Genomic DNA, 5,036 nt, shown 5'->3' with positions numbered 1-5,036 from the left:
ATATACTTGGAAGGAAAGTGGGGATTCTAAGAGACTAAGTGAAGTAAGATGGGAAGGTACTCTAAACACAGGGATCTCCTTTTGCAAAGGCATGATGGCGGGAGATGTCAAGTATAGGGAATAGTTTTGAATTTTGTGTATCTTCCAAATATAGCACAATAAAGTGTGGTGCTTTTATTTGGTGATTGTGAATTTTCTTAACATTTTTCAAATTAGACTATTAGCTCCCTGAGGGCAGGGACCATGATTTATACAAATTTGTACATCTACAAGTGCTGAGTCCAATGGTCTGCACACAGTGGGTGATTTAAAACGTTCATGAACACATGAATGAAAAATGAAGTTGATCAAAGAGGCTGAAGTAAGATATATTCCTTATGTTCAATTAGGAACCAAGTTTCACTATTCATCCATCCATTTATCCAGCTAGCCAGCCAGCCAGTCACCTTCTTACTCATTAAGAAAACATTTAGGAGCCAAGATGTCAGAGTAGAGGCAGGAATTCACCTGAACTCTCCCATATTCCCCTCCAAACAACTTTAAAATAACACTTCTCATTGAATTCTGGAGTGGTGGAACCAACAAAACGTCAGGGTGAAACAATTTTCCAGCCCAAGACGGTGTAGGAGGTTGGAAAGAAAGGTCTGTCACAATAGAATGGTGATTGGTCCCAGGGTGTAGCACAGGCCATGTCTTGGAAACACCAGCAGCAGGCCTTGGAGGCAGCTACATTAGCAATAGCAACAGCATTGAAACTGTCAGCCCCCATGATAAAGGAGTCAGACAACTGGTCAGAGAGAGATTGTGGGGACCCTTTGTTGGCACTGGTTTCAGGACCCTGTTGCAGTTCCAGGTCACAATCCCAGGACAAAGAGGGGGCAATAGCACTTGTGGTGTCAGGGGAATAGAGGCCTTGGTCACAGTTTCTGGACCTAGAAGAGTATTTGTGGTCACTCATAAGACAGCACGGACCCTGGTCTCAGTTCAAAAACAGAAAGGAGCATTAGTGCTTGTGGTCACAGGACAGCAGGGCCCAAGTCACAATTCCAGGGCCAAAAGGAGCAAAAGCACTTGTGACTGCAGGACAGCAGGGAACCCGGTCACAGTTCCAGGGCCAACAGGAATGTCAGAACTTATAGTCACAGTGGAACAAGTTCCCTTCTTGAGTTAAGACTAAAACACAGACCAGGAGAGCAATGACTACACATCTCCCTGCATCATACCATTTTGGAAGCACTGAGAACTTGCATACCCCCAGAACTAGCTCTGAAAACAACAGCACAGAAAACCTAAAGCTTGGGAAAGTGAACTCTCCATCCTGGGAGCAGAACCTTTTAACTTAAAGTTAAAAGGCAAGAAATGGGTTGGAAAATGAGCAAACAAACAAAAAGAACCTAACCATAAAAAGTTACTATGATGACAGAGAAGATCAAGATTCAAACTCAGAAGATGATGTCAAAACAGCCACAAACAAAGCCTCAAAGATAAAGTATGAATTGGATACCAACCCAACAAGAATTCCCGGAAGAGCTTAAAAAGAATTTTAAAGCACAATCAAGAACGGTAGAGGGGAAATTGGGGAAAGAAATGAGAGTGATGCAAGAAAAAGATGACAAGCAAGTCAATAGCTTGGTAAGAGGCACGAAAAAATGAAGAAAATAATCCCTTAAAAACAGAATTGGCCAAATGGTAAAAGAGGCACAAAAATCCACTGAAGAGGAGAACTCCTTAAAAAGCAGAATTGGTCAAATGGAAAAAGAGGTAAAAATTCACCAAAGAAAATAATTTCTTAAAAATTAGAATTGGGGAAGTAGAAGTTAATGACTCAAGAGACATCAAGAAACAATAAAACAAAATCAAAAGAATGAAAAAATAGAAGAAAATGTAAAATAACTCATTGGAAAAAACAACTGACCTGGAAAATATAGTAAGGATAGATAATTTAAGAATTATTGGACATCTGAAAGGCTTGATTAAAAAAAGAACTCATATTATATTTCAAGAAATTATAAAGGAAAACCACCCTGATATCTTAAGGGTTAAATAGAAATTCAAAGAATTTGCCAATCACTTCCTGAAAGAGATCCCAAAATGAAAACTCCCAGAAATATTATAGGCAAATTCCAGAGCTTCCAGGTCAAGGAGAAAATATTACAAGTAGCCAGAAAGAAATAATTTAAATATCATGGAGTCACAGTCAGGATTACACAAGATTTAGCAGCTTCCACATTAAAGGAGCAGAGGACTTGGAATATGATAGTCTGGAAGGCAAAAGAGCTAGGTTTACAACCAAGAACAACTTAGCCAGTAAAACTGAATATAATCCTTCTGGAGAAAAATAGATATTTAATGAAGTAGAAGACTTTCAAGCATTTTGATGAAAAGACCAGAGCTGAATAGAAAATTTGACTTGGAAATATAAGATTCAAAAGAAGCAAAAAAGGTAAATATGAAAGAGTAATCATAAGGGATTCAGTAAGTTAAATGGTTTACATTCATTCATGGAAAGATGATTCTTATAATTCCTAAGAACTTTATCATGATTAGGGAATTCAGAAGGAGTATATGTAGACAGAGGGCATGGGTATGAGTTGACTATGCTGGGATGATTTTAAAAAAATAAAATTAAGTGGGGAGAAAAAGGGATACACTGGGAGAAGGGGGAGGTAGAATGGGAGAAATTAAATCACATAAAAAAGGAGCTTTTACAGTGGAGAGGAAGGTTGGGGGTGACAAGCAACACTTGAACCCTTACTCTCATCAGAATTGGCTAAAAGGGGGAGTAGCATACACACTCAGTTGGGCATAGAAATCTATCTTACCTCACAGGAAAGTAGGAAGGACAGGGGATAAGACAAGGTGGGGGAGGGAGAACTGATAGAAGGGAGGGTAGATTAAAGGAGCCAGTGGTTAAAAGCAAAATAGACTTCTGAGGAGGGACAGGATAATAATAGAGAAAAGGAAAAAAATAGTATAAGTGAAAATACACAGCTAGTAATCACAACTGTGAATGTGAATCATACGAACTCAACTATAAAAAGGAAGCAGATAGTGCCCATCAACTGGGGAATGGCTGAGCAAGTTGTGGTATATGAATGTGATGGAATACTATTGTGCTATAAGAAATGATGAAGAGGCTGACTTCAGAAAAACCTGGAAAGACTTGTATGGTCTGATGCTGAGTGAAGTGAGCAGAACAAAGAGAACGTTGTACACAATAATAGCCATGTTATGTGATGACTAATATTGATAAACTTAACCCTTCCTGGCAATAGAAGGATCTAAGACATCTCCAGAGGCCTTGTGATGGAAAATGCTATCCACACCCAAAGAAAGAACTATGGAAGCTGAATTGTTATTTTTTTTTCTCTTCTGTTGAGTTTTGTTTCCTCTTTCTGATGGTTCCTCCTATTGATTTTAATTTCTACTTACAACATACTAATGTGAAAATATGTTTAATATGAATGTAAATGTGTAGCCTATATCAGATTATGCGCCATCTTGGGGAGCATGGTGGGGAGGAAGGGGGAGAAAAATTTTAAATTCAAAAGCATATGGAAGTGATTATTGATAAATCAAAAAATTTCATAAAAAAATTTTTAAAAAGGAAGCAGATAGGAGAATGGATTAAAAAACAGAATCCAACAATATGTTGTTTAAAAGAAACTCACTTGAAAGAGAGTCACAGAGACACACACAGAGCAAAAATAAGGAATTGGAGTAGAATCTATTATACTTCAGCCAAGGTTAAAAAAAAAAAAAAACAAGCAGAAGTAATAAGCATGATCTCAGGTAAAGCAAAAGCAAAAGCAGACCTAACTACATTGCTAAAAGATACCATAGACAATGAAGCAATATCAATACTAAATATATATGCACCAAATAGCACAGAATCCAAATTCTTAAAGGAAAAGTTAGATGAGTTGCAGGAGGAAATAGATAGTAAAACTATACTAATGGGGGACCTTAATTTTCTCTTCTCAGAATTAGGTAAATCTAACTATAAAATAAACAAGAAAGAAGTTAAGGAGATGAATAGAATTTTAGAAAAGTTAAATATAATAGACTTCTGGAGAAAAATGAATGGGTATAGAAAAGAGTATACCTTTTTCTCAGCTGTACTTGGTACCTTCATAAAAATCCACCATATATTAGGGCAAAAAAACATCCCAACTAAATAGTTCTGCAAAAAAGCAGAACTATTAAGTGTATTCTTTAAGATTTTAAAGTAATAAAAATTATATTCAATAATAAGCAATGGGAATATAAATTAAATATAGAAATATAGATTAAAATTATATTGAATAATTAAATGAAAACCAAATACTCTAATCTTAAAGAATGAGTGAGTCAAAAAACAAATCACATAAATAATAATTTCATTAAAAAGAATGATAATAGTGAGACAACCAAAATTTATGGGATGCAGTCAAAACAGTACTCAGAAAAATTGTTATCTCTAGATGCTTATACTAATAAAATAGATTTTTTAAAAAGATGCATGAATTGGACATACAACTAAAAAAACTAGAAAAAGAATATCTCTGAGTATCACCTCACAACTATCAGACTGGGCAATTATGACAGAAAAAGAAAATGACAAATTTTGGAGGGGATACTGTTGGTGAAGTTGTGGCTGATACAACAATTCTGGAGAATTGGAAATATGCCCAAAGAGCTATAAAACTGCATACTCTTTGACTCAGCGATACCAAGAGTAAGTGTGTATCCCAAAGAGATAGAAGAAAAAGGAAAACGACCTATATGTGCTGAAATATTTATTAGGGCTTTTTTTTATTGTGGCAAAGAATTGGAAATTGAGGGGATGCCCATCAACTGGGAATGAGTGAACCAATTGTGGTATATGATTATTATGGAATACTACTCTGCTATAGGAAATGATATTGCTAGGTGGTACAATGTCTGGAGTACCAGGCCTGCAGTCAGAAAGACTTAAAGTCAAATCCAGTTTCAGACACTTACTACCTATGTGACCCTGGGCAAGTCACTTAACTCTGTTTGCCTCAGTTTCCTCA

This window comes from Vombatus ursinus, unplaced genomic scaffold, assembly GCF_900497805.2.
Source record: "Vombatus ursinus unplaced genomic scaffold, bare-nosed wombat genome assembly UNPS02005286.1, whole genome shotgun sequence".
NCBI classification, from domain to species: Eukaryota; Metazoa; Chordata; class Mammalia; order Diprotodontia; family Vombatidae; genus Vombatus; species Vombatus ursinus.
The sequence above is the reverse complement of the archived record's forward strand: the minus strand, read 5'-3'. Positions refer to the sequence as shown.